Consider the following 12,958-nt stretch of genomic DNA (forward strand, 5'->3'; position numbering starts at 1 on the left):
ATTGTTGAACACGAAATTAAGATGTATCCAGATGTCAAACCGGTATGATAACGGCTCAGGCAGGTGCACCCCAAGAAAGCCACTTCCATTAAGGCAGAAGTTGAAAAACTTCTCCATGCTGGTTTCATCTACCCGGTTCCTCTAACCGATTGGGTATCGAATATTGTCCCCGTTATGAAGAAACAAGGGACAATTAGAGTGTGTGTCGATTATAGGGATGTAAATCAAGCTGTCCGAAAGACAACTACCCTACACCCTTCATCGACCAGATAATTGATGAATGCGCCAGATACGAAATCTTTTCATTTATGGACGGATTTTCTGGGTACAATCAAATAAATATCTGCCCACAGGACCAGTCAAAGAATGCATTCATTTGTCCGTGGGGCACATTCACATATCGAAAATTACCCTTTGGTTTAAAGAACGCAGGGGCGACCTTTCAGAGGGCAATGAATTATGCCTTCCATGACATCAAGAACATCGTTCAACCATACCTCGACGACCTTTTGGCTCATTCGCGAAAGCGGACTGATCATCTGCAGCATTTAAGAGCGATATTTCTACGTTGCCGACACTACAAGATACGACTCAATCCACACAAATGTGTATTTTGCATCGGTTCTGGTCATTTACTTGGCTTTGTAGTCTCCAAGGATGGGATTCGTCTCAACCCGTGCAAGGTCCAGGCAATCATAAATTTGCCTCCACCTTCAAATTTGCTTCAGATTCAGAAACTCCAAGGGAAAGCAAACTTTCTGAGGAGATTCATTCCAAATTACGCCGAACTTGCTAAAGGTTATACACGTCTTTTGAAAAAGGAGGTACCCTTCGTCTGGGATCAGGTTGTGCAAGCTTCCTTTGATGCTTTAAAAGATTCCTTAATAAAAGCATCATTAATGTACGCCCCCAATTATCAAAGAGATTTTAACCTGTATCTGGCTGCAGCAGATACAACCATCACAATGGTTTTAGTTCAGTAAGTCAATGGAATTGAACACCCTATATATTATTTAAGTAAAAACTTAAATGATACAAAAAGCAAATATTCTTATGTAGAAAAACTAGCGCTTGTAGCTATTCAAGCGATACAAAGATTTCGACACTATGTCCTCTTTCGGAAAACTACCATTCTGTCAGATTGCAACCCCATGACTTATATATTGTTGCGACAGTTGCTGGGAGGCAAATATTCAAAATGGATAGCAATCCTTCAAGAGTTTGATCTGGAATTTGTAAAATCCAAATCAAAGAAAGCTCTGGTTTTTGCAGAATTATTATGCGATCTCCCATCGTCGTCCAACGATGAAACATCCGAAGAATCAATCGTGGATGAGAATTTGTTTCTGATATCCACAAGCAATGAGTGGTATGGAGATATAATAATTTATCTCCAAACCCAAAAAGTTTAGGCCTAACACCTCTCACTCTGAACAGAAACATATACGATACCAAGCAAAAGACTACATGATCGTCAGTGTTACACTTTATCGTCGTGGTATCGATACAGTTCTGAGAAGGTGCCTCACCCATGAGGAGGCCGAAAAAGCCCTGACTGAGTGTCATTCAGGGGCCTGTGGGGGGCATCAATCTGGATATGCTACAGCACAAAAAATCTTACGAGCAGGATACTTCTGGCCAACCATGTTCAAAGATTGCATAATCGCAGTCAGAAGTTGCCATGCTTGTCAAATTTTTGATAGCAAAACCAGAAAACCTCGCCCACCTTTACAGCCAATAATTGCTGTTGGGCCTTTTGCCAAATGGGGCATCGATTTCATGACATGTAACCCCACCTCGACCGGGGGGCATGGGTATATTATAGTCGTCGTTGACTATTTTACCAAATGGGCCGAGGCGATGCCTACATTAGATAACACTGGTGAAACAACTACCCTTTTCTTTTTCAATCATGTAGTCGCAAGATTCAGCGTACCACAGGCTATAGTCACGGATCATGGATCACATTTTTGCAATCACATGATGGTTGAATTAGCTGCCAAGCTAGGGCTATCTCACACCAGCTCCACTCCGTATTATCCGCAAGCCAACGGACAAGTTGAAGCGATCAACAAGGTCCTGAAGCGTATGTTGCAAAGGATGATCGGAGTTCACAAAAGAAGGTGGCACCTAATCCTGTACTCAGCCTTGTGGGATTACCGAACATCGGTAAGGAATGCGACTGGGTTCACACCCTTCCAACTGGTATATGGCCTGGAAGCAGTCCTACCAGTCCTGTGCAAAATCTCGTCTCTTAAACTCGCAATCGATCTCCTCCCCGGAACTTCAGAAGAAGAGGCCCGTTTCTTGGAATTAATCCAATTGGATGAAACCCGTCGTGATGCCGCTTTGGCTAACGAAGCCCATAAGAAATGAGTCAAGGCGCAGTTCGACAAAAATGTCAAACCCCGTGTCTTCTCAGAAGGTGACTTGGTCTTTATTTACGACCAAGAATCCGATAAATTGGGAGCAGGTAAATTTAATTCTTTATGGATGGGCCCCTATATTGTTAAACGAGTGTTAGCAAAAGGAGCCTACGATTTAATGGATTATGACGGAATTCCACTGGCGCAACCTCGTAATGGGTTGTACCTCAAGCGTTACTATGCTTAAATAGTAACCAATATGCTTTTGTTGTATTTTGTTTTTGCTAGAGTGTTCATTTTGGTCGAGTAATCCACCTTTTTACATTTATTGCAGATGTCAAACCTTTTGGAGACATGTGTTGGATATGCCGACGGAGCGAGTCGTAGTACGCGGAACCTGTCCTCCGCAGCCTGGGCCATTTTTGATCCAAGTGGCGAGTTAGTAAGTTTCAGAGGTGTATGTATTGGTCAATCAACGAATAACATCGCTGAGTATAGCGCGTTGATAGAACTTCTCTCTGATGCCATCACCCACGGTATACGCCGACTAATCGTCAGGCTAGACTCACAACTCGTAATACTACAACTCAATGGTATATATTTCGTCTGAAATCCAGCCATTTATCTCATGTTCCTAAGGGTTAAGATTTTGGAAAGACAATTTGATTTAATTCAATACCAACATATTTCTAGAAACTTAAACACATTAACTGACTCATTAGAAAACTATGTGTTAGATAGACATTTGCGACATTTATAAAAAGAAACACATCATCAATGTTTTACATGTGGATCATATAACTCAACCAGAATAAAACCCTGAAAATCAAAATATATATATATATAGCTGTTTATGGTTTACATATAATGTTCTGTAACCAAGACAAAATCGGTCACATGACCCAAAAACTCAAAATGCTAGGGGGCACCCTAGTCTAATGATGCTCGTGATAGCAAGTCACAGCCTGTGTGATCATGCGTAAGAGATGAGTCCATCGTCTAGGCACACCAGTAGTATGCCGCTGTAACTGCAAAGGTAGCTCGTCGATCCTCACATCTGGAATACCGAGAGTAAGGTTCTCAACCTGCTCCTGCACAGCTGTGAGGGTCTCGGCCACATCAAGGTCACAAAGAATAACCCTCCTGGCTGCCTCTCCTGCTGGGGCAGCGGCTGACACTCTCAGGTGAACTACTGGACGAACAGGACCAACATCTGCATGCACACATGAGTTTGATTAAAAGTCTTGATAGAATAAAGCACAAGGAAATTATAAATAAAAACAGTAAAGAGTGATATGGTCGAAGATTTTACCAATAGCACCCCACTGCTCGCCATCCGGCAGTACTAAATCCGGATCACCCCGAAAATCCATGCCAACATATGGATACTCGGAATAGACCATCTCCTGACGATCAAACCACCTGAAGAAGGTATCAGAAAAAGAAATCTGGGATTGACCAGCATGCCTAGACATATGGTCAACCCACCTCTGCATGCGTGGTTCAGTAGGAGAAGGTAAGTCAAGAGCAATGTACTGCGGCTGCATCAGTGGTATCTTCTCCAAGGCAAAGGCGGTCAAAATAGAACCGAACCCAAAGTTCTTCAACCTCCCGTCCTTTATCTTGGTCAACTGACTTTTCATCACAAGAAGTACTGCATCACACCAGTTGAATATTTTCGGTTGGAGGCATTCCAAGGCATGCTGCATATAGGATCTGTTTGCTACATGAAGAGATGCACTTCCGGCCATCCTACCAAAAGTATACAAGATAGACCTAAGTGACCTGTCAGTAACATCACGGATGATGATCTTGCCGTCTTTACTCGGCTGAGATCCTTCCCTGCAATACTGGCGGACATAATCTCTCACAGAGTCACTCCCTCGGGCCGAACCTGACAAAGAGATGGGGGCACCCCGCCTTGACAAGCCAGTCAAGAAGTAAATGTCTACTGCAGTCAAATGGATAGATTTGCCCCTAATCTGGAAAACTTGATTGATAGGATCCCAAGCATCGAGCAAATACTGCAGTGGGCTGATCTGTTGTCTCATGCTAGAGATGTGGAAGAACTTCAGCAAACCACAGTTCCGTAGTGCGTTCACCATAACCGGATCATGTAGGGCAATCATGTCCTCTTCTTCATGTTCTCGTTCTCGCCATGTAAGGGTCATTTTGCTCCAAGATCTCTGAAAAACAAACAAGAGGGGAGTTAGATCCTGGTTTTGATGAGAAACAGGCAAAAGATTTCATCAAAAACTGTGCAACAAAGTCCTTTTCTGCACCCAACGCACCTGCACAGTGTTCCACTTGTGTTGAATGTCAAACTGCCTTCACAGTGGTCAACATTCAGTGCAGGTTTCGAGTGCCCAAGGTGTGCTGATGGCAGAACGAGCCCATCAAACCCCAGGGGCTCAGAAAAGCATGGAATGAAGCACAGAATGCATAAAGGAAACCATGAAATGAAAGAGCTTAGGTTTAGCTCCTACCTGGTTCAGACGGCGCCGAGAATTGTCCACAGAATCTCCCGAAATCAGCTGATGAAAATCAAGGGGGAAGAGGCACCTCCAAAGCTCCAACAAACCAAGTTCAAATGAAATGGTAAAATGAGAGGTAAAAACACTTTTTAATTGCTTTTTACGTAGTTCAAAGTGAAATATTAGCGTTTTAATATCATTTTCAAGCAAATGTTATTCATTTCTAACTAGTTTGATGCAGCAATTGAGGGTACAGTACTATCTTTGAAAAGGCAAAGCTATTTATGGTAAAAAATCCAAACTAGACCATATTATCGAGCAGTTTTAGCACATAGTTCATGCTCGTTAAAAAATAAACATAAGATCGAGCAAGTGTTTCAACCTGCGTTTAAGCTCGTTAAAAATGAACTATCCTCCGGTAAATAACCACGTTGAATGTAACATTATCAGCCATTAAAGCCTTGGTCGTGTTTGCACCGTCACCTCTACTTTTCCATTGGCCGATCATTCACCTCCATTTGATTGTTTACCCATTTCGAGGAACAGCTGCGAAGAGTGATTTCACTAGCCATCCTTGTGACACTGCCGTGATTGGAAAATTCCAACCCTTACCTGGAATCAGCTGCTACGCGTTTTATCACTCACTCCTCAAAAGACGAGTCTTCTTTAAGCTCTTTTCATCTGACTCATAAAATATGAAAAGATTGTCGAGTTTTGGCCTTCCAGCTCGTTAAAGCGACCGAAAGTGCTATCCCTCCTCTAGATTTTAATCTTTTTGGACCTGAGGGATTATTGCACAACAAGATCGAGTGCTTGTTTTGTTCGGCTCGTTAAAACTATCGAAAATTCATCCCTTCTGTATTGTTTTATACTTTTTCGGACTTAAGGGATTAGATGACGTAAAAGGACTTCTGGAGTTATCTTTACGTACCTTTTCAGACTCTCTAAAAATGAAAAGGACCGAGTTATCTTTGTCGTTAGACTCGTTAAAAAGATTAATAGCGACAAACTTGTCTTTAGACGAGAACGAGTTTCACTATCGCTAGGCTCGTTAAAACATAGCGATGGGTTTGCCCGAAGGGAAAATTATAGAACAAGCATATGTTATCCTCCGCAAGCTTGACAAAAATAAAGAGGTACTGGTCAGCAATGACTGGGGAAAAATTGGGAAGAAACTCAAAGAACCTTTATTGGTAGCAAGTCGCTCTTGAACATGACACTTCCGCTCCGTGCCTGAGTCAGGTTGGGTTGTTTCATTCACCGGTCACATCACCATGGTCTCTCCATACCATCCACCTTTGGGGTAAATGCTATCAATCCATCATACAAGTGTCGCCGATATGTTCAAGAGAAGTCATCCAGAGAAGTCACCCGTGTCCCATCCACTACCATACATTATACTTCATTCTTTCATGACCGCAACCCTGAACCATATATCATCAGATCGTTTTCACCTCCATCAAAATCATTTGCTCCGTTCCGTGTCATTGATGTGGGATACATCAAGGCCCTCCTTTGACGGATCACTTCTTGTCGACATCAACTCATTATCCAAGAAGTTGATCTAGGAACACCCCTTCAGTACTTTGAAGCTTGCATGCCTCAATGGCAAGTTTCTCACTTCCGGCGACAGGTATACATCAATGACCTTCAACCGAAAGATTTTGCGTGGTGTTCGACGCCAAGTCCTTTATTCACACTACGTGAATTGTACTGCAGTACCTTGAGGGTCATTATCATTATCGGTGATTCCTCTCGCGCTTGTTAACAATTTACATCATTGACTGGTAATCAAGCGATGTCTTTCCATGTTCGACTTCAAAACATTTCTCACACGGATCGACTTGTACTTAGAGTGAAGATCGGACGAGATTGAAGACCCCGGATCTAGTTTCATCCATCCAGGCTGCGATATATATTCAGGAAAAATAAAGACATTGACATGTACAGCATTGCAACACAGATAATCATCCTACCAAAAGGATGATGATTTCATCAGAATCATCAGTCTACCATCAGACGATTGTCTGTCGTATGTACAGAAAAATGAATTTATAAAGCTGAGCATGGGAATGCCCGCCTCAGCTAGATCATGAAAACAGTATGAAAAATAATGTATTGTATTGTATTTTATTACAGGTCTCCTCCCAGCATTGAAAGAACTTCGAATCCTCCTAATAAAGCATTTCACCCGATAAACGGCCTCATACTTTAGGGGGCAACTGTTATAGACATTTTTGTGCCTTACAGCTTTGAGCATGAGATGTCCATAATCCAAGGGATCCAAGGTCCCTAAAATTGTTGTTCCTGCCCCTAAAGGAACAAGGTCAACCAATGACAGATTCTCCCAGAAGTTCTCCACCAAAAACTACTCAGAATCAGTCAAATCAGGATCAATTCAAGTGCTCCACTGGCTGCCTGCGTTGTAAAGCACCCCAGTACACTAGCTAGGTGCGTTGCAATGCACCTAAATGCACTACCAGGGTGCGCTGAGCGAGAAATTCCAAATGGCAGTGTCATTCCGCGAGGTGTACAGACAATGGAAACTTCCAGAATCTTCCTCAATGGCACTTGCCTCACTGAGCTCGACCAAGGATGAGTAAGAGGCTCTCAGCCTCCAAGTGGAAGCAAGAACTGACAGAGAGAAGCCACAAGTCAAAACATAAGCTGACTCATCCTCTCTACTTACATCTATATATGGATCCCTCATCCCAGAGATCCATGGGCTAGAATTTTGTACTTTGCAGAGAATTGTTGTTGGTTTGAGATTGAGATTAGTGCATTGGGTGATTTATGCTTTGTTGGAGGTGAGGAAGGGATTCCTTTGCTGGGAGGTAGATGCTGGATCGAGACTCACTTGGTTGTATCTCCTCTTGGACTTTCTTATCATATCAATAAAACTATTTGAGTTTCTGTTATATTCTTGTATATCAATGATGCTTTGTTATATTTGCATGTTTAGCTTAAATCTGATCCTAAGCTAGTTATGAATGTAAATCTATGTTTTTGTGTAGTTTTCCTCTTCTGTGATCTTGCAGGAACTTGGTGAAGCTGGGCTAGTAAGGGAGCAGGCAGCGGGAAGCGAACAAAGAGGAGAGCGAGTGGATCAACAAACTAGCGAGAGACACAGGTTAGTTACATCCTTCCTCTTTGTTTACATTTCATAAAGAAGAATACGAAAATAGTTTTCCTTGTTTGTTGCTAAGGCATTATCACACGTTAGAGTGGGATAGGGGCGTTCTGAATGGATACTTTTCCCAACAACAAGGGTCAGCCCATATGAGTTGGTTTATGGAATGGAAGCCAAATTCCCTTCTTCATTAGGGGCCCCTGTCATGAAGTTACTTCAAGAGAGTCAGGCTGAACCAAATGACATGCAAAGAAGAATCAACTAGATAATTTGTTTACAACAAACCAGAGATCAAGTGTACAATAGAGTTCAAGTCCTACAAGAGAAACTGAAGAAAGCCTTTGACAGAAGAACCAAGGCTGAAGATTTCTTTATTGGTGATAAAGTGCTTAAATGGGATTCAAGAAGAGAAGACAAGGGACAACATGGAAAATTTGATTCCCTTTGGAGGGGACCCTTTGTTATTCAAGCAGTACAAGGAAATAACATTTATTTCTTGAAGAATTTAGATGACATTGAAGCTGAAGAGGGCTCTGTGAATGGCCAGATGTTAAAGCATTATTTTGACTACTTTCCATGTATATAGCATGGCTTTGTCCTGTACATTATCAGTTGTATATAGTATTTTCTTTCAGCATATAGATAGTTCAGCTTCATAAGTTTTGTAAATAAGCAGGAAAAGGCTTTTTATTTCAGAAGTTCCACAATGGTGACATATTCCAGTTTTGAAATCCAAAGAGAAAGCTTTCAAGTTTTGATAAGAAGTCAAAAGCCAAGGCAGTCTGACCTGTTGTTCTTGGTCTTTCAAGTAGAAAAACCATCCCCAAGTGGAGCCACTATTAGCTACCTATACCAATAGGTTTCATTTTTCATGATTGGCAGGGGAAGTGCCAAATATGCTCTATTTTGGTGATGCAAAGAACTCATATTTTGTGGGAAACACTTACCTACAATTGTTTGATTCTGTCCTACTTCTGAATGGGTGATCCAACAGTCTATGCTGGGTCATGCCATATTTCAATTTTTGTTGTAGACTAGAGAAAGGAATCTGTCCAAACTGTTCAATCTTGGCAGATGAGTAGTTAGGTAGAGAATTAAGGTTCCCAACTGCTTAATCTGGGGCCTTGGAAGTAATAAGGCTAGCCTTAGATAGAAAATCAAAAGAAAATGGAAAAAGAAAAGAAAAAGAGCAATTGAGGGTTTGCCAGTCTAAGTGCACCCTCCTTGAAGTAACAAAAAATGCTAGGCAATAGAATGGGTAGGTAGATGGGGTTGCAGAAGCATGATTTCTTTCATATCACTGGCCTAAAAAGGAAACACATGGTGGCCAGAGCAGATCTTCCTATTCAGCAGTTTTGTAGCAACAAAGTGAAGCATGTCTAATTTCCCAATCATTCCCCATCAAACTCCTTGCTAACATCCCACTATCACCTTGGTTCATGAGAGAAATCAAACTCATTTATTGACCCTTATTGTATAGAAGAGCCACATTTCTGGTGTAAAAATCTTTTCATTTTGATCTACTCTCCTAACTAAGTTTGTTCCCTAAAAACTTAGTGTTTGCCTCCTCTCTTCCATATCTCCCATCCAATACTAACTACTAACTCTATTATTACTTAACTCCCTATATTCCCCTTTTCCCTATTGTTATCAATGTAAAACATCCTTAAAAAATTTGGACAACTTACATGGTTTCTCAATTCTTGTATCAGTCATGGTCAAGTCATGGTGAAGTCATTTTTATGTTTTAGAGTCTAAGTCATAGGGTTAGAGTCTCATGTCCATCTTCAAATAAAGTTTTATAGCCTCATTCCATGTCCTGGAAGCCTCACCATGTGTTTAGAAGACATATCTCACATAATTTCGGAGAAATTTTGAAACTAGCTACGAAATCAGTGTTTTCGCAGCGCGCTGCGAAACCCCTGTAGCAGCCTGTTTCAGCAGAAAAAACTGTTTTATTAGTTAACTTCCAGAAGCTTTTCTGAGAAGTTGAAAACTCATATCTAAAAATTGAAAGAGGTTTTTATTCCTAAGATACTAAAGTACAAAAACCTCTTCCCCTTTCTTCAAATCCATTATGATCTGGGAGAAATGAAGTACCAAAGTTGCGCTACGAAACTGCTGTAGGTGCACTTTTTCATCTCTTGTTTGACAACTATTTTTCAAAGACTTATTCTGAGCAGCTGGAGTAGTTTTTAAAAAAACCAAAAGAGGTTTTTTTTCAGAATGGATTTTTTAACAAAAACCTCCTTCAGTTTTTCCAAATGCATTTTTTACCAGAAGTTATGACCTCTGTCCCAAGACCTATTTTTCAGCCAGAACAGAGCAAGGGACAGTTTCCTGTTTGACACGTGTTTTTCAAGGATAGTTTCTGGACAGCTGGAGAAATTTTTTAAAAAACCAGGAGAGGTTTTTGTTCTGGAAAACATGTGCTACAAAAACCTCCTTCAGTTTCGTAAAATGTGTCATGGATGAAGAGATAAAGGCTCTGTCCCACGTGCCAGTTTTCAAGTATCTAATCCTAAAAACAGGGAAACATGTTCCCTAATTTCTAGGGTTTGTCTAGGGTTTGTCATCAGCAGTTGGGTGACCACGTGGGAGGCTTCATCAAATTCGACTTCATGGAGTGTTAGGTGTCAAATAATGTTTTAAATGTTTAGATAAGTTTGTTGTAATCATAATAAGGAGTTACACTCCTAGTTGTATTAGGTCTCTAGGACTGCTAGTTAGGTGTCAAATGCATTTAAAGTCTTGTTTTATGGTTAGAATAGGTGTCACTGATGGTAAATTCGAATTCCCCTCATGATGGAGGAAGGAATCCAAGCATGTAAAGAGCTCTATATATAGAAGAACATCTGATGTACAAAGGGTTGGAAATTTTTATGGAAAACTTGTATTTGGCATATGTATGACTCACTTTCAATAATACATTCTTGACTTTGCTTCTCAGGATTCATGAAGGGTTTTTCATGTTCAGAATATGTGATGTTGTCCTTTTTCTTAATTCTTACAGTGGTATGGATGTATAATCACTTAGAATTCACTGAATGTGCTCTGACTTCCTGTATACATGCATAAACTGTGTGTCCCATATAAGTTTATGTTCTGAATATTTAAACGTTGAATGCCCTGACTTCCATGTAAGGTTGAGTTCATTGTTATATTGAGGTGTTGTTGACTCCATAAGCCCAATGGATAGTTTTGTTTAATGTGTTTCCCACCATTCATATTTTTCATACTTGTTTCATAGAGTTAGCCATCTAATCTTTATCAAAATCATTAACCTTTGAGAGAGCCCTCTCAGGTTGAGGAGGCTAAGCCTCAGCGAAAAGTTGGTTCGAAATAGTTACTTGAAGTCTTCCTGGTCTGTAGCCTTCCAGGGCCTGATTTTGAGATAACACCTATCATTATATCACTATTGTATATAAAAATCCCTAAAGTATATATTCCCCCTTCCCTAGGCAATATAGCCTTATAGCTCTAAAAGAAAGGTCGGGCAATAGTGCAAATCTATGTTCATATCTTGTTTTGGGAATTAAACTAACAACCAGTTGGTTTAATAGCCTTAGCGCCTTTTATATAGAAACATGTCGTCTACCCGCTTGTTCCATAAAACCCACAAATGTCATATATCCTAAGTTTTACCTCTCGGCGTGCTCACCACAAAAAACAAAAGGAAAAATTATTTAAATGCCGCCGGGACCCTCCGTATCCATCCCGCACCTCCACAGTCCGTCGCCCGTCGGATCTGGGCCCTCCCATCCGACGGCTCACATCAATATCGGACCGCCTCCGATGCCCAGATGATAGCACCCGAAATCTGTCAGACCATGACGTCAGGGCTCGGACGCGTGTCGTTCCCAGATTGTATCGAGAGGCCGCCTGCCAAAACCGCTCCCGTACAATAAGTGGTCCGACATTACCACTTACCGCCTTTGCTTCTCTGCCATACGTCACGTCCATGTCACGCGTACGCCACTGCCACCTCAGCGTCGCATCACCGCTCCATCCACTATCGCTCCGAGCTATCCGCCACGTCACCCATCCACGTGGACCACTTACAAGCCACCACGTCACCACTCCGTACCTAACCCCACCTATGACGTCTTGCTGACGTCATCCGACAAAAGGCGCCAAAGGCCAAATTTTCCATATTTTTCCCCGAAATCGCGTTTTTTCACATTTTTTCCAAAAAAGTTAATGCGCTCCTACATGAGCGATTATGTCGCTTGCTCACCAACCTTCAAGACCCTTTCCTTGTTGCTAGCGCAATGGATTCACCTGCATGTCAACGCCATTGTCATAGTAAACCCAGGTATTTATCGGTATCCGTCTGTGTACGATGGTTTTTGTATAATTCACCAAAATAAGCAAGAAACGAGAGAAAACACTGTAATTACCAGAAAATCTTCGGTGACCAGTGTTTCATTTCCCACTGTAAGACGAATTCACCTACAGAGTTTCCGCATTGAGCCAAATTACCATGAATTCACTATTTGTTTGCGCACTCACAAATCTAAACCTCTGCTAGACAAATCCACCAGAAAGGCCACCATCAAACCCAGCATTTGTTCATTTAAATATCTCCCTGGAGCATTTCAACTCAGTTTCTCCTCTGTCTACCCTGCCCTCTCTGAAAATTGCCACCTCATTGGAAATTCACTGCTCTGTACCACTGTGCTCAGAAAAACAAGTTCAAATCCAATTCCAAGTATCAGTGGACCATGGAAGCCTCAGTAGCTCTAAACATTCCACCTTTAAATGCCCCACAAAGAGAGCTAGAATGGTTGCCCCTGGCTGACAGAGACTACAAGATGGCAGAGGGAATCCCAGATTACAGCAAATACCATATTGATGTACTCAATGAGCTGAAAGCCAAACACCTCAGTGGAAATGATATTCAAGGGATTTGGGACTCCAATTTTCCCATCTTCAATCTTCCTCAAGTCAATATCCTACCAGATTTAATCCATCGATGCGGTGCCAAC

The sequence above is a fragment of the Pinus tabuliformis genome, chromosome 3_1 (assembly GCF_031772625.1).
Source record: "Pinus tabuliformis cultivar Carrire ecotype Pingquan chromosome 3_1, CPIR1, whole genome shotgun sequence".
In the NCBI taxonomy this organism is placed as follows: Eukaryota; Viridiplantae; Streptophyta; class Pinopsida; order Pinales; family Pinaceae; genus Pinus; species Pinus tabuliformis.